Here is a 25,433-nt window from a genome sequence, read left to right as displayed (position 1 = left end):
TGCTGTTAATCTTCTTATGATATTAGTAGAATGTGCTTAAATGGACCTTCCTATTTTGTTCATCACATTCTTTGTTATTTAGAAACACGCTAGTCAACGCTCAATGGTTGAAGCACTTATCTGGAGCTCTGGTCTTTCCCACTCCCTGGGGGGCACGGGTAGCCCAGTCGTCTAAGGCGCCGCGATTCGCTGTGCAGAGTTGCGTCCCTTGGGCACGCCAGAAACCTATGATTGTGGGTTCGAATTCCGGTTCGTTCCGATTATGTGTCTAGGTTTGTCAGCACCATACTGTGCTCGTGGGTTTCACCGAAGTGGTAAACGTCTGAGACCTGCATCACTTCGGGCTTTCCTTCCACATTAAGCTGACACGCCGTGATATAACTGGAATACTGTTAAAAACGGCGTTAAACCCAACTCACTCACTCACTTTCCCACTCCCACACCGTTTATCTTAAGAACTGGCAAACAGGGGAGGGGAAGAGATTGAATGGACGACCAATGGGAACGTGTCACCCTGCATAATAGGGGGGCAAATCATTTCTTTAAAAGGACGCAGCCGTCTGGATTAGTGAGGTTTTAGGCTGTATGAGCAGATAGAGCTGTTGAATTTAACTCGCATTTTCGGACAATACAGGGGTATAGTCGTCTTAGGCGCCGCGATTCGCTGTGCAGAGTTGCGTCCCTTGGACACGCCAGAAACCTAAGATTGCGGATTCGAATCCAGGTTCGCCCCGAACCGAAGTGGTAAACGTCTGAGACCTGCATCACTTCGGGCTTTCCTCCCACATTAGCTGACACGCCGTGATAAAAATGGAATACTGTTAAAAGCGGCGTAAAACCCAACTCACTCACCTGCACAATAGTTTTTCAAGACCCCTGGCGTTATAGGGTTAATGAGGTCATAAGAGCCTTGATGGAAAATGTGTCAGTAATGCGAAATACGCGTAAAGTCGGAAAGCGCACGTAAAAAACAACAACATCGGTATCAGTTCTATTTGAAACTAAAGCCATGTGAACCTTATATATATTTCATATAGTAGAAACATGTATTATCTTTTATCTTTTAATACGGGTAATGCGAGCATATAAAAACCATTCAAAAACATACCCTTGATAATGGTGCATAACTTTCTATGACATAAAGACAGTTAAAACTTTACAAATTTTCCTCAAACAAAGAAAAGTTTCATATTTCAAAGTCTTTGTAAATTTAGAAAATAGTCCGATATTTTCGAACCCTTGACAATCAGCAGAAATGCATATATCACAATTACACTTAGCATGTGACACACATAGAAAGATCCATAGTTAATATTTGGTTTTAATCGAAGTAGAATGGACTTGAAATATGTGTCTAATGAATAATTAATGTGTGTGTTGGTATCAACTTGATGACTGAAATGCGCTTGGTCTTGTTATCAACGTTAACTATGTGTTCACACTGATCAGGATCTTCTCATTCGTGTTGTGTATCGAAGTCCACGTGTCAACTGGGATAACACCATTGTCCGCCACGTGCTGTCGGCGTGATAGTCCAAAAAAAACTCCTAATTAGGGTCATAAAACAATTTCGCAGTTATACACAAAAGTTTAAAAAATAGAAATGCATGTACTTTCTGTTCAATCATCCGTAAGGCCATATTTCATTTACCCAAAAGTCCCATTAACTTTTCAGAAAACTTACAAATAGAAAATAAAAGTTATTCAGAATGTTATATCAACACAGACACATTAAGAAGAAAAATAATAATCGTTCGAATGCATTATTCGTTCACAAGTTCCACTTTTATATGTTTCACTATTGCTTTGCCTCATATGTGGTTGCCTCCCCTACTTAAGAACTCACCAATTCTGTTTGAACCCGTGGAATAAGGGAAGAGAACTATTCAGGGGGTTTCGTTATAAACAAAACTGAAGAACTAGCAACATAAAGGGATTGTAAATAGTAGAAAAAAACCTAGAACAGCATGAAGTATTGTAGAATACAGTTGTCCATAAACCCACATGTCCCCGAATACCTATATATATTTATAACAAAACCACGGCATCACCAATTCTTGTGGGATGTGTACGGAAATAAAGCCTACAATAAAGGTTTGTTTGTTTGTTTGTTTGATGTTTAACGCCACACTCAGCAATATTCCAGCTATCTAACGGCGGTCTGTAAATAATCGGGTCGGGACCAATCCAGTGATTGACATCATGAGCATCAATCCACGCAATTGGGATACGATGACATTCATCAACCGACTAACCACCCGATCCCGTCGCCTCTTACGACAAGCATAGTGGCCTTTTACGGCAAACATGGGTTGCTGAAGACCTATTCTACCCCAGATCTTCACGGGTATTTCTGCTCTTGCAGACATATTTGAAATATAACATATTTAAATCGTGATAATTTGTGTTTGCCATAAGGCGAATACACTATTGGGCTGAAGGTCAAATTACATATTTTTTTCGAATGTATTGCTTTCGAATATCTTTTTAGGGCGGGCAATTATAGGTAAAATTATAGAGATCTTCAATATTGTTTAGGTTACAATATGTACATAATTATTCAGATTTTGGATTTTTGGGTGACTACGGGTATCACTTTTAAGCATATTTTGTACATCCATACACGAGCAAAAACGGAAGCAAGCTTACACAATCTATTACACAATCTGTTAACTATTTCTCTGCTCATAGGTTTATCCTAAAAAGTGTATATAATTCATATCTAGTTCTCGATGATAATATATTAGTCAATTCTTGGCTGTGCATAGGTTTCAATCTGGCTTGAAAGGGTAAGAAAACCAACAATACATCCAACACCGTGGTAAACCTATAACCAAGGCCTGAATGTATGCTTTTATATGTCTATAGTTCAGTACACAGCAATCAATACTGAGCCAATGTTCCATGTGGTTTGTATAAGCAGTGGTTTCATTCTGAATATTATGCATGGATATTAACATGGAGACTAAAACAATCAGGCGATACTGAGGTGCTAGTGATTGAGTTCGTCATTATGTTTTTAGTTAGTATCAATAGCATTGGCGTTGGCTTTGATTAGTGTTGATGTCGGCGTCGGTGTCGGTGTTTAAGCCAGAATCGGTCTTCGTGACGGTGTTGGCGTTGGCTGTTGAAGCTAACGTTGATGTCGATGTTCATTTTTGTTACTATTCTACTACCATTCTATTTCCATCGGGGGCGGTCGGGTAACCTAGTGGTTAAAGCGTTCGCTCGTCACGCCTAAGACCCAGGTTCGACTCCCGGCATGGTTATAATGTGTGATGCCCATTTCTGGTGTCCCAACTGAAATATTGCTAAAAGCGGCGTAGAACCATACTCACTCACAATTTTCACCGGTGAGCAGTGTACTTTTCATTAGATGTACCAGATTTGAGACAGGCAAACGAGAGGTCAGATGCATCATCGGGGTTGGACGCTACACTAACCCAGCCAGGCCGAGCCAGACTGCAGAGGTGGACCAAGCCCCTACTATCACTAGATATGCCCCAGGAATACCATTCCATCCCCACAAGCATTTAACTCACAGAACTTGTTCGTCCCAAGGGATGGCTTAAGCAGCGTCTCCTCTGGGTGTAAAATTGCTGGTTACTCATGATTGATTTTTTAAAACGAACAATTGAAGTAGAGAATCTATTCATGGCTTCGCCTCTCCTATCTGCGTTACATTCATGTTTCTGGACGCTTTGTACTCATTCGTGTGATTACATTATTTCCACCCAATTTTGCAGTAGATAATGTTCTAAACTAAATGACAGTTGACTGCGTGTGATATGCCTAGCATGCAAATGTTGAATCAACTTCAGAGATTGCAAGCTTCAATAATTCCCGGCAGTTGATCAGTAGAATGATAGTTTAAAACCTGTCGGCTCCGTGCACCAATAACGTCCCTTAATTCAAGGAAAGTACAAAGTATGAAACTTTAAGGAATACACGTCTTCAGTGGGTAGGGATGGGAGTGGGCGATTGGGGTCCAAAGCAAGGATCTCCATGGTGGCCCAGGCACTGGCTTGACATGACGAAGCCTCGGGTTCATGCAGTCTGCTTATTTCAAAGTGTATAGCCAATTCCTGGCGATACTGCTGGAACAGTTCTGAAAACGGCTAGCATACCCATGTACATACCCACTAACTCATAGGGCGATCGGGTAGCCATGTGGTTAAAGCGTTCGCTCATCATGCCGAAGACCCGGGTTCGATTCCCGACATGGGTACAATGTGAGAAGCCCATTTCTGGTGTCCCCCGCCGTGATATTGCTGGAATATTGCTAAAAGCGGCGTAAAACCATACTCACTATCTCATAAGAACAATAGTTTTCACTGGAAGAAGGAAGATTTTATAGATTGGGCATCGTAGGATAAAATGAGCATTGATGCAAGTGTAGATTTAACGCTTATATTGCATTTCATGGTGAATTTTCAAATGAATCTATTACGAAGGGTCATCAAATAGCAGGCCATAGTACTTACCCTTTACGCCGAGCTGTGTTACGTGCGACGTCGTGGGGGAAGTGCGACGTCGTGGAGGAAGTGCGACGTCGTGGAGGAAGTGCCAGCTTTGGATCGTGGACTGTCACTTCAAACTAAAAGGATTCATCAAATCATGTTTATGAAATATGCACTGACCATTGCGCTTTAGCGTGCTTGAGATAAATCACCCTCCCTCGATGTAAATGAATAATAGGCGCATGGCCATATAGTATCAGGGTTTGTGTGGTCGATTTACAGATATATTGAAATGGAGGTTGTAGTAGTAGTGGTGGTGGCGGAGGAGTAGTAGTAGTAGTGGTAGTTGTCCACAAAAGGTCATTTCTTGGGTTAACGATATTCCTCTTGTGATAAATACTTCTTTCAAAACTATTCATTCCTTATAGAAACTTAAACCGCTGACCCCTTTGATGACGGGGCACACAAAGCCAGTGAAACGATCTGAATGCCATTACGAGCCCAATTTCCGACCGTCTTATTTCAACAGTGGAACGAAGTTTATCTGCCAGCTTACAGAAACCTCTCAACATTTCATGTCGAGGATCATCGCTTCCACATCACCTGATGAGGTAGTTTAACATTGACTAGCAACCCAGGATTATCTTCGTGTTTCTATTACGTTGTCAGCTGATGTTTCTGATTGTTACAATGACATATACTTGCGTGTGTTAGCTCAGTAATGTAGGCGGGTCATGGGGGTGCAGGAGTGCAATAAGAACAGGAGCATATTGAGGAATTACGCTGGTAAAGTTTTAAAAAGAACTAAGGCATATTGAGACGTTACACTAGCGCAGGGTTATCAGGAACAGAGGCTTTATGAGGAGCTATGCTAGTGCAGAGTTATTAGGAACAGACACTTATTGAGGAGCTATGCTAGTGCAGAGTTATTAGGAACAGACACTTATTGAGGAGCTATGCTAGTGCAGAGTTATTAGGAACAGACACTTATTGAGGAGCTATGCTAGTGCAGAGTTATTGGGAACAGACACTTATTGAGGAGCTATGCTAGTGCAGAGTTATTGGGAACAGACACTTATTGAGGAGCTATGCTAGTGCAGAGTTATTAGGAACAGACACTTATTGAGGAGCTATGCTAGTGCAGAGTTATTAGGAACAGACACTTATTGAGGAGCTATGCTAGTGCAGAGTTATTAGGAACAGACACTTATTGAGGAGCTATGCTAGTGCAGAGTTATTGGGAACAGACACTTATTGAGGAGCTATGCTAGTGCAGGGTTATTAGAAACGAAGACACATTGTGTGCATATAGTGCATGAGTTCAATAAGAACTAAGACATAATGAGGAGTCACACTAGGGCAGAGTTATTACAAACTGAGACATATCAGTGAGTTATACTAGTGCAGGGATATCAGAAACGAAGACACATTGAGGGGCTATACTAGTGCATCAGCTCGATAAGAACCTATAAGACATATTGACGAGTCATGCTAGTCCGGGGTTATTAAGAAATTAGACATATTGACGAGTTGTGCAAGAGCATGGTTATTAAGAAATTAGAAATATTGACGAGTTATGCTAGTGCAGGGTTATTAAGAAATAAGACATATTGACATGTTATGCTAGTGCGTGGTTATTAAGAAATTAGACATGTTGACGAGTTATGCTAGAGCATGGTTATTAAGAAATTAGACATATTGACGAGTTATGCTAGTGCAGGGTTATAAAGAAATTAGAAATATTGACGAGTTATGCTAGTGCAGGGTTATTAAGAAATAAGACATATTGACATGTTATGCTAGTGCGTGGTTATTAAGAAATTAGACATGTTGACGAGTTATGCTAGAGCATGGTTATTAAGAAATTAGACATATTGACGAGTTATGCTAGTGCAGGGTTATAAAGAAATTAGAAATATTGACGAGTTATGCTAGTGCAGGGTTATCAAGAAATAAGACATATTGACATGTTATGCTAGTGCGTGGTTATTAAGAAATTAGACATGTTGACGAGTTATGCTAGAGCATGGTTATTAAGAAATTAGACATATTGACGAGTTATGCTAGTGCAGGGTTATAAAGAAATTAGAAATATTGACGAGTTATGCTAGTGCAGGGTTATCAAGAAATAAGACATATTGACATGTTATGCTAGTGCGTGGTTATTAAGAAATTAGACATGTTGACGAGTTATGCTAGAGCATGGTTATTAAGAAATTAGACATATTGACGAGTTATGCTAGTGCAGGGTTATAAAGAAATTAGAAATATTGACGAGTTATGCTAGTGCATGGTTATTAAGAAATAAGACATATTGACATGTTATGCTAGTGCGTGGTTATTAAGAAATTAGACATGTTGACGAGTTATGCTAGAGCATGGTTATTAAGAAATTAGACATATTGACGAGTTATGCTAGTGCAGGGTTATAAAGAAATTAGAAATATTGACGAGTTATGCTAGTGCAGGGTTATTAAGAAATTAGACATATTGACGAGTTATGCTAGTGCATGGTTATTAGGAACTGAGGCTTATTGAGGAGTTATGCTGGTGCAAGGGTTCATTTAGAACTGAGACACATTGGCGAGTTACGCCAGTGCATGAGTTCACTAATGTCTGATGGTCCTCGGGAGGTCTATGGTCTGTTCAGATTCGTGACACGTGTGTTGGTTTACTCTGGCTATGAGTTTTGGATTATCTATATACCTCTCACGACAGACGCACACTATTCTAGTACAGACACTCATTTGCATATAGCGTGGACAGTTCCCCTGAATGTTCAAGGTATTGGGCGATAGGTCTACCGAGAAAGTAATTAACGCCTATTCCTGAACACCTCTTACGAAAGCGGGCGGCCGATCAGCTATCGGACCTAACTAACACTGCGGAGGAATCTTCTCACGTCGGTGCTTCTGTTTGTGTGGTTATCTGTGTCTGGTGGAAGGTCCTGCGGATGCTTTAGTTAACTAGGTCTTTGGGGGTGATGTCCGCCTCCGTGGTCTAGTGGTAGAACGTCCGCCCGGAGAGCGAAAGGTACTAGGTTCGATCCCGGCCGCGTCATACTAAAAGACGTTAAAAGATGGTACTTGTTGTCACCCTGTCTGGCGCTCGGCATTAAGGGGCTAAAATAACGACTGGTCGGCTCGGACAAACAAACACACACACGTGCATGCTGGTCGCTATATAACAACAATAATCTTAAACGCGACGTTAAACCCCACCTCACCTCACCCTCAACCACAAAGGTGCCAATTAACAAGTGATAAACACGTGAACGCGACGCGTACTATGGCCGTGTTCACTGCAGATAACAACTTCTTTGATATTGTAAAGGCGACGTTTCGGTATAGATCCTTACATAAATTGTGTCTACTTTGTCATCTGCCAACTTCTAAATAATGCCTATCACAATCTCATTAAAATTAGACCTCAGTTCTCGCTACCGCTAAACAAAGATCTGAGGACATCCCATTAGGGGTTACGTCAGAACGACCTTTCATCCGACCAATCAGAGCATCGCTTACCAGATTATGAAAGTGACAGTCGGAATGTGATTTCTGATCATGCAGCCTCGAAAACTTTAACTCCGAACGATAGTTACGGGTTTAACGACTGTATCCATACAATCTAGACCATCTATTAGCCATTCCAGAATGTTCTTTTGTTCAGGTTTCAAATTTGTAATCGAGAATTTGTCAAAATATGTTTCGAAGCGTAGTCGCCAATTTGAAATTAGTGCCGTAAAGCACGAGAAAGCTGCCTTCTGATTGGTCATTCCATTGGTCGGTCAAAGTTCGCGCAAGGTCGGTCTGACGTGACCCGTAATGGGATGTCCTCAGATCTTTGTTTAGCGGTAGCGAGAACTAAGATCTGATTGTGCCTATCAAACAATCCATATACTGGGTTGCTTGTACAAAACAACCTTAGCCCTACGACTGTCGTAAGTCTATGTTACGGTATGGGAGTTACGATCACCTTAGCGCTAAGATCGCATTGTACATCGCCACCCAGAAACATCAGGAATGGTTCAGTGTATAAGTGTGACAAGTATGTGCTTTTAACCCAAAATGCTCCATTAGCGCCTTAACCGCGCAATTAATGTGAGACAAAAGTCGAAAGAAACCAGATTGGGGGCGTGTACCGTTTTGGTGACATCCGAACACAGGTATATGTGATTTACAGAAAGCCTACGCGGGATGGATGCTGGTTCGACATCAAGTTTCAGCATCTGCTGCTTCAGCTACCCCACACATGCACTACCGATATCCAACACCCATTGTGTCACAGTCAACTCCCCATTAATCCGACCGCCTCCGTGGTCTAATGGTAGAGCGTCCGCCCGGAGAGCGGAAGGTCTGGGGTTCGATCCCCAGCCGCGTCATACCAAAAGACCTAAAAAGATGGTACTTGTTGTTACCCTGTCTGGCGCTCGGCATTAAGGGGCTAAAACAAGGACTGGTCGGCACGGAGTCTGTATACTGTGCCTGAGTGGGGTATTCGTGTTAAACTGCGGCATGGTATCTCAGTGAGCTAGCACTATCAATCGGCATCAGTCCGGACTAGTACCAGTAGCCACACACACATATATACACGTGCATGCACGTCGCTATATAAGTGCAATAATCTTGGACGCGACGTTAAACCCCATTTCACCTCACCTCACCCCATTAATCCAAACACCTGTTCATAGTCATTTGGCAATGGATTCTTACAACATTAATTCTAGCATGTGTTCCCTCGATCAATGCCGAAGAAAGAAAAGATAATGTTTCATATACTTGTGAATACCGCTTATACTACTTTTTTTTCAATCCTGCCGCTTTCATCATTGTTATAAGTTCAAAAGATACAATTCAGACACTTCGAATAATAACTGTGATCTTGAAATACTCAATTATGCGTTCTTCCATTTTTTTAGTTGGTCTATTTAATACTTCATTACATCTAAAGTCTAAATATGGCGAAGCATGTTAAAATTCATTTGTGAATTACAACTTCAAACGAAAATATCAATGCGCATGAAATGTGATTATGAATTAATTGTGTTTATCCTCAGACAAACAAAGTGAATTAATGGTTAAACAAATTACTCCCATCTAGAATACAATGCCATCCGAAATTGGTTGTTCTTTACCTAAAATGACTCACACGTACAAACTCGCTGATGTATTTTTCTATGGTTATTTTAAGGTTAACAAATGGGCTTACGATCACTCTGTAAGACCGTTCCCTCAAACAAGTGGCGATTTGGGGATTTGGAAGGAGTCGTTTCTTCATTCAATTACTCATTTTAGTAGCGCAGTTTTGAATTTCATTTAACATTTTCGAGATTTCTTCCCATCCCTGACCTGTCTGGGTCTAAAAACGTCAGCCAGTGTTCGTTGTTTGCACATTCAGAATTGATTTTGGCCGGTTTCAATATAAGACGTGATGTTTTCATATTTCCTGATACCATCTCAATTTTGAAAATGGCTATTTTCTTCCGACTGGTCGCAACCTCATCAGTTAATTATATGATGAGTCACGTGACCTTGGACTGTACAGTCATCGAGTAGACGTACCCCAATTGTGCGATTTTCGTATTTTGTGTTTCGGTGATATCATATTTAGTCAGATTGTGTTTGTGGAGCCAGAAAAGGGTAATTTGACACAAAAAATCAACAAGTTGTGACAGACGTTGTTTAAATCAGCCCCAATGAGTATTTCTTGCCCACGAATGACACATTGGCTCGGCATGGCTGTAAGTCATCCAAATTGCAAAGTTTGAAATGTGAGAGTTGACATGAAACGAGATAGAACCGCTGTTGCAAACTCAATACAAAGATGAGCTCCCATCTCTGACAAACTGACCAATCAGATCACTCCATCGATTTTCAAATGTCGGATTTCTGGCCTGCAAGCAGTTAAGCGTCTTCGCCGGGTTGTCGAGCGTGTTCAATAAAACACATGGATTAAATTAGGACAAATATTCACTGCGAAGATTGCCCACAGAACAACTTTGTGACTGTTGCTTGACGAATCATATTTCGTATGATTAATATACAACGTTGTTGGCAGGCCGGAGGGAGTCTGCGGACACGTGTACTTATCACCCATGGATACCGTTAGGTCCCTTAATGAACTCTCTTGGAACAATTATATGGTGCGAGCATGCGTCACGATTTTCCCAGACAGCACTGCAACAAACAATAATGTAAGAAAGAAACGTAAGTTGTTTCCAAGGCCAAAGGTACATAAACAATACCCTAAATAATTACAGCATTATCCATACGTTTTAGTAATTTCATAGCTTGGTCCAAAAGGTGACACCTAGTCCGGGCACCTTGCGATGACTGCTGAGGACTCTCCCTGTATACTGTGACATAGCTCATGATTCGTTATTCAAAACATTTGTTTAAAAGGACACAACCGTCTGGATAAGCGAGGTCTTAGGCTGTATGAGCAGATAGAGCTGTTGAATTTAAATCGCATTTTCTAACAATACAGGGAGCACGGGTGGCCCAGTCGTCTAAGGAGCCGCGATTCGCTGTGCAGAGTTGCGTTCCTTGGGCACGCCAGAAACCTAAGATTGTGGGTTCGAATCCCGATTCGCCCCGATTATGTCTCTAGGTTTGTCAGCACCATACCCGTGCTCGTGGGTTTCACCGAAGTGGTACACGTCTGAGAACTGCATCACTTCGAGCTTCCCTCCAACATTAAGCTGACACGCCGCGATATAACTGGAATACTGTTAAACGCGGCGTTAAACCCAACTCACTCACTCACTGACTCTGACAATACATACACACAGAAAAGAATTGTCTTCAGTTCGTCACCAAAATCTTGTTTAAACTAAACACGACATCAACCATGATTAAATATTAAATAACGGATGCAGCTCGCTCACATAACATGTCTGATCGGAGCCAGTGAGGCATGCACATGACGTGACGTGACGTGACGTGCGGACAAACCCCGTCTATATGTAGCCACAGGTTCCTGTGGAGGATGTAGATGGTTTTGGAACGCTATCACCCAAGCACAGAAAGTTAGGGCTTCAGTGACTTGGTGAAGACACACACACGGTAGGAGTCTAAGACACCAGCTGTCTGAAAAAGATTACGGGCTTTACAATCTACCTGTTCCACAACACAACCTATTGTGAGGATGCGTCGCGATTGGGGAGGTGGTGTGGGAATGAGTCCGGGGTACGATTTCGACTCTATCATAAGTATGTGTTTATTAACTATCAATTAGTAATGATACCAGGTTTTGGGAAAGGTTGAGAGTATCCCACCCTACCGGTGGCACCCGTAACTATTCAAAGGCAAGTCAGTTGAAAAACGCGGGAACATAGAGTACAGGTCAAATAGGGAGTTCCACCAGACATCGTTGTCATTTGCACACGTCTTCCATAAGACTGGACAGCCACGTGGAAAACCACGTGCCCCTGGGGAGAGGAGGGGGGGGGGGGGGGGGGGGGGAGGGGTGTGGGACACCTTGATACAATAGACATGTATCCATGGACAGACCTATGTCAAAACTAGAGGCCAGTTCACTGTCGGTAGCTGGTAGTAGGGTGGACAGTCGCTGATAAGTAAATAATTAAGCAACTAAATATTTAAAAAGTTATTTCACGCAAGTGAGTGTTTTGGGTTTAACTTTTACAAATATTTTAGTTAAATAACGGCGTGGCTGAGGTTTACAGTTCAGAACAAATTAATTCGATCATCCGATTCTCCGACGTAACCCATGTTGTTTCATATATACAGTAAACTACGGTTATAACGGCCTCTAAGGGACCACTAATTTAATTTCGTTATAGTGAGTGAGTGAGTTGGGTTTAACGCCGCTTTTAACAGTATTCCAGTTATATCACGGCGTGTCAGCTTAATGTGGGAGGAAAACCCGAAGTGATGCAGGTTTCAGACGTTTACCACTTCGGTGAAACCCACGAGCACAAGTATGGTCCTGACAAACCTAGAAACATAACTGGGGCGAACCAGGATTCGAACCCACAATCATAGGTTTCTGGCGTGCCCAAGGGACGCAACTCTGCACAGCGAATCGCGGCTCCTTAGACGACTCGGCCACCCGTGCCCCCTAAATTCGTTATAACCGTAGTTCGTTATAAGCATATGTACAACAAATATACAGCAAATGGACGGGATCAAGAAATAGTTCGTTACATCCGTCAGTTCGTTGTAAGCGTGTTTGTTATAAACGTAGTTTACTGTAATCTCATAATGGCATGATGACCTGTAGTTGAGTCGGGTTTACTTGTTTGAAATGCATGTTCGGAATGGTCAGTGAATTCCTGGCTCAGAATCAATTGCACCAGCAATAGCGGGATGTCAACAAAATGGTTCAACTACGCCGAATTGCGTCGCCTTTTATGACTAGAAGTCTCCCATAAGCAAATATTTAGGAGCTAGTGGCCTGGTTAGATATTTGCGATGGAGTAGCATTTGGATCACCGAGCTCTTCCTATTGTAAACCAATAAAGCGGCCTATTCAAACCAATATACAAACATGCCTTGTTTGATCCACGAATTCAATTATGCACATTTGGCACTCTTTCTTCGGCGTAACTTTCTTTCCAATATGTATCAAACATTAAGTGTACCATAATACTCCCTTGATTCATCCAATGATTCAATGATTCATCGTCCGCGTGGCCTGAGATGTGTCGCCTAATGTTATTGCTCTGTGCCTGGTCTGTTTGTATCTATTTCCAGACTATTAAGGATCAATATTGCGTCAGTACTGAACACTTTGATGTGCAGCAGGCATGAGATGAGGTTAACATGATTTTCCTTAAGCGGGTGTGTTGAAAAGCTAAGTGATTGTTCGATTTGGATATACTTTATAAATGAGAGTTTCATATCGCTTAGCGACGTCACGTGTCAGGTGTTTCAAACATCTGGTTTTGCGAGGTCGGACAAACGCTGAATGCCTTCTCTTTAAATCAGGTATATTTTCCTTGCACTAAGTTGACAAATATAATTTAAATAAACAGCAAATCACCCTCCATTCTGCAAAAACAAAGTGCTGAATAATGATTTCATTTGATATCTTCGGAAATAGTTAAGGGTGAAAACATCAATTCAATGTTCATTTATTTGTGATTGAGTGAGTGAGTGTGTGGGGGGGTGGGGGTGGAGGGGGGAGCGTGCTGCTTGTACTAGTCTGGGCTGATGCCGATTTATAGTGCTAGCACAATGGGTTACCATGCCGCAGTTTAACATGAATACCCCACTCAAACACAGTATAGTGACTCCGAACCGATCAGTCCTTGTTTTAGCCTCTTAATGCTGGACAAGAACTATCTTTTAACGTCTTTTGGTTTGACGCGGCCGGGGATCGAACCCTGATAACTTCCGCTCTCCGGGAGGACACTCAACCACACTCTACCACAAGTGAGTGTGTGAGTGAGTGAGTGAGTGAGTGAGTGAGTGAGTGATAACTATTTGCGGACATTCCGTTACATACTGGTTCACATTTACGTACACATTAAAACTTACATTGGAGAGAAATACTGTGACACTGCGATGGGCATAGAGCTCCCTCTGTGAGGTTCACGCACGACGAACTCTGCCAACACAGTGCTGGATAACGCGGATAACACGGATAACATGAATAACAACTAATTATTCTTTGTTACCATAAAGGGGCAAGAAGTGGACCTGGAACGTTGTTACTAGTGAGTGATTGAGTATGGTTTTACGCCGCTTTTAGCAATATTCCAGCAATATCACAGCGGGGGACACCAGAAATGGGCTTCACACATTTTACCCATGTGGGGAATCGAACCCGTGCCTTCAGCGTGACGAGCGAACGCCTTAACCACAAGACTACCCCACCGCCCCACGTTGTTACTAAGAATTAAGAAGCTGATATCCACAATACAGTGTATTCATGTTCTTTCAAACTCATAAAAGCGGAACAAAGACTTCTTTGAACAATATAGTATTTAACTTTAAATCCTAATCTTGTGAGCCTCTGTCCCCACGAAATAGTAAACTTAGGGAAAAAAGAAAGTATACCGGAATTTTTAAGGTAATTGAAAATTGAAAGAACTGTTTGTTTGTGAAAACGTAATCTGTGGCTGAATAATTTTGTATAAAAATAAATTGATTCAATGAAGACTTAAGAAATGAACTTGCAATCACATGACTGAAATGTAAATTTATGTATTTAGGAGGAAAGACGTCAACGATAACCATCAGCAGCTTATGTGTTATGCGTTGGTTTTATGTTTTATTTTTAAAAGTTTTAAATCAAATCATATTTAAAATCGCATCTAATTTTTCGGTGATTGCTATCTAAGCGCCAGCAAAGTTCATTTCGAGGATATAATATCGATATTAAGATATTTAGAATTGAAAGTCTAACATATGATAAAATTGGCTGAGGTGAGATGAGGTGAATTGGAGTTGAACGTCGCGTCGAAGATTATATACACATATATAACTGTAGGGGGGGCTTGTACTAGTCCGGAGTGATGCCGATTTATAGTGCTAGCCCACTGAGGTGATCATGAATACCTCACTCAGACACAGTTGACTCACTCCGAGACGACCAGTCCTTGTTTTAGCCTCTAACTGTCGAGCGCCAGACAGGGTAACAACAAGTACCATCTTTTTACGTCTTTTGGTATGATGTGGCCTGGATCGAACCCCGGATCTTCGGCTCTCCGGGCGGACGTTCTACCATTAGACCGCGGAGGCGGTCCTGAAATAAGCTAGTTTCTTTTCCTTCTCAGTTTGATTCAACTTCAAAGTAGAGACAAAGAAATGGATGTATTTATGTATAATCCAAGCTGATAAAACATACCATAACATATATCCGGCATGTAATCAGCACGTACACCCATATATATATAATGAGACAGTGGTTATTGCAAAATTGGTGACATTTGGAACGACAAAAGGAATAATAATGGAAATAAGATCTCCTTTATTCTCATTTTAAGCATCCCCAGGTCCTCATTTTGGATGCTATATGCGACAAGCGGTTGTTTCACATATTTGCGTCTTTTAACCATATGTTGTTGTATGACAATAACACACTTCGATATTATTAATGTGTCGCTAAATCATGAGTATGTTGTATTGATGACAGTTATGTACATCTACACACGTCAGTTTCGTAATTACGTGATGATGTATTCTGTCACCATATTGCATCTGAATCAGACAGTGTGTGATCTAGGGGCTCTGCTGGAAGTCTCGTTAATATCTCGTTAAGTGATGGAGCTATGAGCAAATACATTGTTTACTGCAATCGATGACAGGAGATGCTGGTTGCCATGTGTACCGGTTTGCAGTCAAGAACGCCCTCTTGTAATCACAGGGATTCTCGAAACTTGGGATCAGCCACGCCAAGGACCCAGGTTTGATTCCCATTTTCTGTGCTCAACCATTACGTTCAACATTTGGACACGTACAAGGCAGTAACAGGAGATGTCATCTAACTGTGAAGCCGGGAAGATGCAATCACTTACAGCAGCGTTATCCAACACGGTTGTTACGTTCAGCAGCGTTATTTCACACTGTTGACACGTACAGCGGCGTTATCCAACACTGTTGTCACATACAGTAGCGTAATCAACACTGTTGTCACGTGCAGCGGCCTTATCCAACACTGTTGTCACATACAGTAGCGTTATCCAACACTGTTGTCACGCACGGGAACGATGTCCATCAGCGTTGTCACGTACAGTAGCGTTATCCAACACGGTTGTCACGCACGGGAACGATCTCCAACATCGTTGTCGTGTACAGTAACGTAATCCACACTGTTGTCATGTACAGCGGCGTTATCCAACACTGTTGTCACGTACAGCAGCGATTTTCAACACTGTTGTCACGTACAGTAGCGTTATCCAACACTGTTGTCACGCACGGGAACGATGTCCATCAGCGTTGTCACGTACAGCGGCGTTATCCAACACTGTTGTCACGCACGGGAACGATCTCCAACATCGTTGTCATGTACAGCGGCGTTATCCAACACTGTTGTCACGTACAGCGGCCTTATCCAACACTGTTGTCACATACAGTAGCGTAATCCACACGGTTGTCACGTACAGCGGCGTTATCCAACACTGTTGTCACGTACAGCAGCGATTTTCAACACTGTTGTCACATACAGTAGCGTTATCCAACACTGTTGGCACGTACGGAAACGATGTCCAACATCGTTGTCACGTACAGTGGCGTTATCCAACACTGTTGTCACGCACGGGAACGATCTTCAACATCGTTGTCGCGTACAGTAACGTAATCCACACTGTTGTCACGGTCGGGAGCGATGTCAAACCCTGTTGTCGCGTACAGTACCGTTATCCAACACTGTTGTCACATACAGTAGCGTTATCCAACAATGTTGTCACGTACGGGAGCGTGATCAACCCTATTGTCACGTACAGCAACGTTATCCAACAATGTTGTCACGTAAGGGAGCGACATCCAACACTGGTGTTACGTATGAGAGCGATATCAACACTGTTGTCATGTTCGGCATGGATATTACAGCGACATGTGAATGTTGGTTGTTGTGGCATGTGTATTGTACTTGACCTGGGACTATAATTAAAACAAACAGGCGAATTCCTTACGATAACACGTGTACAATGGCATTATTCGTGTGGTTCACATCTTTTGCATGATATGGCTTTATTCCCTCTACCTGCGTCCAGTTTCTGTTAATATTTGCATGTAGTTATCCGAGGAACACTATAAATATTACTCATACAAAGGAAATACATATGACGTCACTCTGCATTAAGCTGTTACAGCAATGAATAGCAAACATCTCATTCTTGTCTGTGCTGGCGTTGTAGCTTATGGGATATGTGTTGTAGCTTAGGAATTTCCCCCCACACCACCCTCCCCTCCAGAACGCCAGTTCTCCACACCAGAACACCTCCCGCAATACCTTGTAATAGAAAGGACACATTAATAATATACATGATCGTTTTACCGATATGTTTTGAAGCTGGGGAAATGTGTGTGCATAATAAGTTAACTGATCTGTCATCTGTTGATTTCCGATGGGAAAAGAGCATGCAGTACTTCCTTGATTTTCCAGTGTATTATATTTCCATTATTTTAAATCGAAAAACATTAAGTTTTCGGAATTTACATAACTGATATTTCAGTAGATTGATATGTTTTAAGAGACGAAATACTATATTTATGTCAAATTATATCATTGTATAGAAAATCGATATTTCCATTGGAGCGAATAAAAGAACGTACAGTCTAGTCAGAAAACATACAAAATAAACGAATAATTTCACTTGTCTTGTCAAATAACATATTTCACCCCAGACCACACAGCGATATGCCAGTCATTCCAACTCAAACGTAGTCAGGTTTACCAAAGAAATAAACGTTCATCGTCGGTGGGGGCGGTCGGGTAGCCTAGAGGTTAAAGCGTTCGCTCGTCACGCCGAAGACACGGGTTCGATTCCCGACATAGGTACAATGTGTGAAGCCCCTCCTGGTGTCCCCCGCCGTGATATTGCTGGAATATTGCTAAAAGCGGCGTAAAACCATACTCACTCACTCACTCATCGTCGATGGGACCGCCTCCGTGTTCCAGTGGTAGAGCGCCCTCCTGGGTCCCCGGCCGCGTCATACCAAAAGACGTTAAAAGATGGTACTTGTTGTTACCCTGTCTGGCGCTCGGCATGAAGAGGCTAAAACAAGGACTGGTCGGATCAGAGTCTACTATGTCTGAGTGGGGTATTCATGTTAAACTGCGGCAGGGTATATTAGTACTATACTACACACACACACACACACACACACACACACACACACACACACACACACACACACTCACTCACTCACTCACACTCACACTCACTCACACACACACACACTCACACACACACTCATTCACTCACACACACACACACACACACACACACACACACACACACACACACACACACACACACACGTCGCTTTATAAGTGAAATTATCTTGGACGCGACCTTAAACCCCATTTGACCTCTCCTCATCGTCGGTGTCCCTGTCATGGCTGCTGTAATTTGTCATTAATGTTCCAGCAATGTTCAGCAGAGCCCGATACTTTAAAATGTATACCAGAAAGTCGCAGAGAGACCCGTGCCACTCGATTCAGCCCACTCCACACTAAGAGACAAACGCACACACAAAGGGAAAGAAAACACATCACACACACATACAAACACACATGCGCGCACAGACAGACAGACACCCACACCACACCACACACACACGCACTCACAAGCACAAACACATACACACACACACACACACAACCACACGCACACACAACCACATACACACACCAAACGCACACACACCACATACACACCACACACACACATCCACACGCTAACACACCACACACCGACATACACACAAACATGCCACACAAACACACACCGCACAAACACATACACACGCTCGGACACCCCCACACACACGCATACACACCGCACGTGCCCATTTATGTACAATTTTGAGAAGAAATTAATGTTGGCATCCCGATCTCCCGGATCCAGATTCTGTACATCTGGGAGACTCAGCGATGCAGGAAACATAGTCGCATCTTTTTTTCCACATCTCATATTTTGATGTTGTTGATGAGAAACTCAAGAGATTACACGGCGGCCCAAGTGTGCTTACTTGTTTTTATCTTGAGGCTATTTCAACACACCGGCAAACAACACATGTGAGATTGAGGAACATCATGCTAAAATGTTTTCCGATGACGGTTTGATGACTTATCAAGTTACTTTATACATATAAATTGAAACAAGAGTCTTGTAATCTTCATTCAAATCCCCTGTGACAACTTTGTGCAGGACTACTACGTTCTACGTTACACATCACAAGCAACACGCGCAGGGCTGAAGCTCAGAGGAGACTGACATATTTACATATTAAAACACAAACTGTCAGTCTGGGTTATCAGCTGTCGTCATCAGTGTTATACTATCTAAAAACATATCTGTGTGACTGAGATATTCCGGCACTATACGTTTTGCGGTATACTCTGCGGTATATAATTATAATAATAATAATAATAATAATAATAATAATAATAATAATAATAATAATAATGATGATGATGATGATGATGATGATGATGATGATATGAATTTAATGAGACTGTCCAACACATTGTCAATGGATGCCCAGCTTTGCCACAAACACAGAATCTTAAGCGACATGATGGAGTGGCTAGATCATTTTATTACCGTCTTCGCAATGCTTGTGGTTTTGATGCAGAGGTCAATCCATGCTACGACCCAGAATATGTAGAGAGCGTCATGGAAAATGATAAATAGAAAAATTCTTTGGAATAGCCAGAGGCCCGTATACAGCCTCAGACGCGCAGGCCAACAAACCTGATCTTGTCCTTTTTTTATAAATCCAATGAAATCATTTATATTATTTAGTTTTTCGTCACTATTGACACTAATGTGATTGACACGATTTAGAAAAAAACATGGCCAACATGCAGACATCGCTTTCGAAATGTCACGCTTGTATCCCAAGTACCAAATTGTCCGACTCCCCATTGTTCTCGGTGCCTTAGGTTTGGTACCTCCCAATCTGTTGACTGACATTGGGAGAGTACCCGGGTTTGATACCAGGAATACAGCCATTTTGACAATCTGGGTAATGCAGAAGGCTGCAGTGGTGGGGAGTCTTCACATTCTCCGAAAAGTTATGGGTGGGTTTGACTAGGCAGCGCTTCCTGGGCAGCGTGTTGAGGGGGCAAGGGCCTTGAGCTGATGATGAGCCTAACCAGCCTGGTTGTGCCAGGATCACCAAAACCCTCTTTGCTGCATTTTTTATTTTTATCTGATCAAACCTTCCCTGACCAGCCCTCATCCTAAAGCTGGAATTACTACAAAGTCAGGTGCTAACAACATACAGACCATACATAACTTACTGTAGGAATCTCCATGGAAACGTTAAATATAAAACTGTTTTTGTACAATCTTGGAATACTCTCATATAAATTTTAGTATTACGACTACTGCTTTTAGCACATATCAGGGATGTGTTTTTTACAACAAAACATCTACATTTACAAGGTAACAGACGTTCCTAACACAGTTTTTCCTTGTGCTCCACATTAAATGATTATAAAATAGAACTTTATAACTGTGAAATGTTTTCTCGTTCGTTCCAGGAATTCAAGCAGGTATTGGGATCTCACTTTCTTGATGAATATACCTTGAAAGTATAAGTAATGGATCTGTGAATTCATTTGTACATAATAAAAATTGGAATTTTACACCCTGTATGTATTTTGAGAAGGAATACCGCTCAATACCAACGATGAATAACAAATTCATCTTTAATATATAATATCATATATGTAAATATAACATCTTACGTGTATTTTTAAATGAATAACGCTCCATACTGACTCGGAATGGCGAATGCACATGCACACATATGGCAATTTGTACACAGTACGTAATTTGATAACGAATGACACTCAATAATGACGATTCACATATTACATCGTGGGACATTATATCTCGTATTTCTTAAATCAATAACAATGGTTAAAATTGACTTGGAATACACGCAACTTGGCTGTACATTTGTTGTAATATCCGGTGGATGTACGTATATACGGGCTCGTGAATACCCGGGTCAGAACGGGTCTTCAGCAACCCATGATTGTCGACTAATGGGAGAGGGTGGTCAGACTCGCTGACTGGTTGCATGTCATCGTATCCTAATTGAACAGATCAATGGTCATGATGTCAATCACTGGACTATTTCTGAGAGCGACGTTAAAAGTTAAAGAACAACATGTATAGTACATGAAGTTTACGTCAGTGGGGTATTACACATTACCTCTCAAACGCAGCATTAAAGGTGTCTCTCCAGTAGAGGGCCACAAACGTAGTATTAAACTGTGTCTCTCCAGTAGAGGGCCACGAACGCAGCATTAAACTGTGTCTCTCCAGTAGAGGGCCACGAACGCAGCATTAAACTGTGCCTCTCCAGTAGAGGGCCACGAACGCAGCATTAAACTGTGTCTCTCAGGCAGAGGGCCATGAATGCATCGTTAAACTAAGAAATTAGCAGTAAGTCACAAAAGTTCCACTAAAGTTAACTTAAGTATCTGCAGTTGATAATTCACTGACACTGACAATTGTCACTTGTGGTTTGTACCACACAAGGTATAATCTTAACAAGTCTTTAATCCCCATTTGCCTGTCTCTTCCTCTCTCATACTCCTCTGTGCACCTCCTATAGCGGCAAAGGAAGGAACATCGTTCCCTACAGTTGACACCATGTCCGCATGGTTGGCTGCAGATACTTGATGACAGCGAGGTAACCAGGTTAGTCCATTGCGGCCTGTAAGAATACGTTCGAAATAGACATCGGCCTGTAGGCCCGAGGCCGACAGATTTGTTCTCGGGCTGGTAGTTTTTAACTTCAGCAGGACCTGCAGTTAATTTAAGTAATTATTCATTAAGCATTATATAGGTAGTGTGATAAACATAACTTTCATATATATAAACACTAGAATTAGATCTTTCAAATGGTGTATGACATGTAGTCGCAAAGATGTTTTACAATTTGATAATTTCCCGATAAATGTAGGCCTCATTCGTTACCATCGAGTCTTTAGGAACTCGGCGTGGCAGCAGTAACAATCTTCTGGTTGACTGGTTGTGTTTTGGCATTTATATTGCAAGAGTATATCTCCCTGCTTCAGCTAAAATGTTTGGGCCTACAGTTTTTCACGGGGCCTACAGTTTTTTAAATGTGCTGGCCCTTAAGGCTCTCAATTTACCCTGCTGAGTTTCAGACACTGATTGAAAGTATTGTATTTCTAACGTACAAACTGTTAAGGGTGTAATATACATCGTAGTTAGACTCAGCCACCCTCGTACGACACATATATAATTTTTTTTTTTGCGTTCTAGACGACAGGGTGTATTTTTAACGGCAGACCGAATAGTAAATAAAATATAGTCCCCCGAAAATAGCAACATCCGCAACATTCAGTCATCTGCCGTCTCCGCCTTTGTGTGCAATAACTCTCTTACAACAGTGAATGGGTTAGTGTGGTTTTATGCCACTTTTAGCACTATTCCAGCAATATCACAGCGGGGGACACCAGAAATGGGCTTCACACATTGTACCCATGTAGGGAATCGAACCCATGCCTTCGGCGTGACGAGCGAACGCTTTAACCACTTGGCTACCCCACCGCGCTCTTCGGCAGATGTGTGTCCCAAAGGCAGAATAAACATATTTTGCTCTTTTCGTTTTTTCACTGAAACGATCAACGTAAAGTTTACAAAAATCATAAGGATGTGCCCCTACCTTACGACTGACAATGTTTTGCCAAATATGCAATCGTGCTCTTGTGAAATATAATACGATAATGAAACACAGTGTCGGATAATAACACCGTATCTCAATGGTGTTACCCGTCGTAACCACCCACATGGTTCTTGCATTAACGATTCGAGTTATGTGAAGTCTGTTTTATTATTTTGTTAATTTTGACACGTAATCGACAATGCAGAGATCAATATTTGTTTAAATAATTGCATTATTCCAACCGTCTAATGGCCATGCAGGATATTGATTGACACTTGTATACATCAACACTTCCTCCTGACATTCACACCCCATAGCCTGATCATTTAAGTGTATAAATTGCTATGAAAATCGACATGACTGTTTTCTTTTAATCTCAGTTTGCTATTGTGATATAATTTAATATTGTAACTGTTCTGTGTAGAGATTGATTTGACAATATCAATTACCGTCTTGACTTGGTTTAATGACAGGCTCGTCAATGGTGTTTACATGTGAAATTGACAGTATTTATTTCCATGTTATCTCTGCGGGCTCTGCTCAGGGATCTGAATAATAGAGAAGGGATAGCAAGACACTTCCATATGTACATCATGTATGTGAAAAGAACAGACTCAAGTGATTGTGAATATGACGTTTGCATTATATTTAGGGTTTTTTCATAAAACAATTTTTTTTTAAATAATCCTAAACAACGACGAACATGTCCTTATTTACATCTTCCACTGATTTCTACAAGCACATATACGAGGGGTGTCCCATGAGTTTCCGGCTTCCATAAGTAATTTGCGATTTATATAAAAACTGTTTTACTTATTTTTCAACATAATCTCCCTTGACCTCAATGCATTTGTTCCACCGTTTCTCCAGCATATTTAACCCGTCAGAAAACCACTGTTTGTCACGTGACCCTAAAAACTCCTCTACAGCAGTGATGACCTCTTCATTTGTCCCAAATCTTCGGCCCCTGAGTACAGATTTGAGTTGAGGGAAGAGGAAGAAGTCAGAGAGGGGCAGATCTGGGTGCCGTTGTACAAAACAACCTTAGCGCTACGACTGTCCTAAGTCTATGTTAAGGTATGGGAGTTACGATCACCTTAGCGCTAAGATCGCTTTGTACAACGGCACCCTGGAGAATAGGTTGGGTGAGGCAGGATCTTGAAGCCACATTCATGTGCACCGCTCACTGCTACTTGGGCGGTGTGAACTGGTGCGTTGTCCTGGAGGAGCCAGACACCTCGGCTTAGTTTACCTCTGCGCTTTGCTTTGATTTCATTACGCAATCTGCGCAATTCATCTGCATAATATGCACCGTTAATGGTGGAACCCTTCTGTAGATAATCTATCATGATTACGCCCGCGGAGTCCCAGAAAACGGAGGCCATGACCTGTCTTCTAACACGCCAGAATTTGCTGTGCAGAGCTGCGTGCCAGAAATCTAGGAACCTATGTGCCAGAAACCTAGGAACCTATGTGTCAGAAACCTAGAAACCTTTGTGCCAGAAACCTAGGAACCTATGTGTCAGAAACCTAGAAACCTTTGTGCCAGAAACCTAGAAACCTATGTGCCAGAAACCTAGAAACCTATGTGCCAGAAACCTAGACACCTATGTGCCAGAAACCTAGAAACCTATGTGCCAGAAACCTAGAAACCTATGTGCAAGAAACATAGAAACCTACGTGCCAGAAACCTAGAAACCTATGTGCTAGAAACCCAGAAACCTATGTGCCAGAATCCTAGGAACATATGTGCCAGAAACCTAGAAGACTTTGTGCCAGAAACCTAGGAACCTATGATCTTGGGTGCGAATTACGTCTTGTCTTGATTATGTCTCAAGGTTGTTCTTGGTTTCCCCGAGCGGTAAACGTCTTATATCTACATCACTTCGTACTTTCATCCCATCATCAATCTAATATGCCTTGTCATATCTGAAATCCTGTTCAAAAGGGCGTTGAAAACAACTCACAAACTATTTGTATTGTTACATGTTTGGTCAGTGGGTGTAAAAAGACTTTCTTGTGAAATCATCGTGACAATAAATTCATCATGCAAAATGTGATGCATATTTTACTTTTATTATAAAAAACAACGTATTTTCATTGAGTGAAAATCAAGGATGCGAAAATGTTATTTTGTGCCTTACACAATCACTACCACAAACAGGGCCAATATCTCTGAATACACATTGTGTTTGTTTCAGTACGTTCCCACTTGCAGCTTTGGCGTGATTTCAACCACAAAAACCGCCTCCGTGGTCTTGTGGTAGAGAGTCCGCCCGGAGAGCGGAAGGTCCGGGGTTCGATTCCCGGCCGCGTCACACCAAAAGACGTTAAAAGATGGTACTTGTTGTTACCCTGTCTGGCGCTCGGCATTAAGGAGCTAAAACAAGGACTGGTCGGCTCGGAGTCAGTATACTGTGTCTGAGTGGGGTACCCAAACTCAAACACACACACGTGCATGCACGTCGCTATATAACAATAATCTTGGACGCGACGTTAAACCCCATTTCACCTCACCTCACCTCACCCCCAACCACAAAGGTGCCAATTAACAAGTGTTAAACTCGTGAACGCGACGTGTACTATGGCCGTGTTCACTGCAGAATGGGGAATTGGCAGGCAT

The sequence above is a fragment of the Haliotis cracherodii genome, unplaced genomic scaffold (assembly GCF_022045235.1).
Source record: "Haliotis cracherodii isolate W230 unplaced genomic scaffold, xgHalCrac1.p SCAF_2, whole genome shotgun sequence".
Classification (NCBI taxonomy): domain Eukaryota; kingdom Metazoa; phylum Mollusca; class Gastropoda; order Lepetellida; family Haliotidae; genus Haliotis; species Haliotis cracherodii.
Note: the sequence above shows the minus strand (reverse complement) of the source record.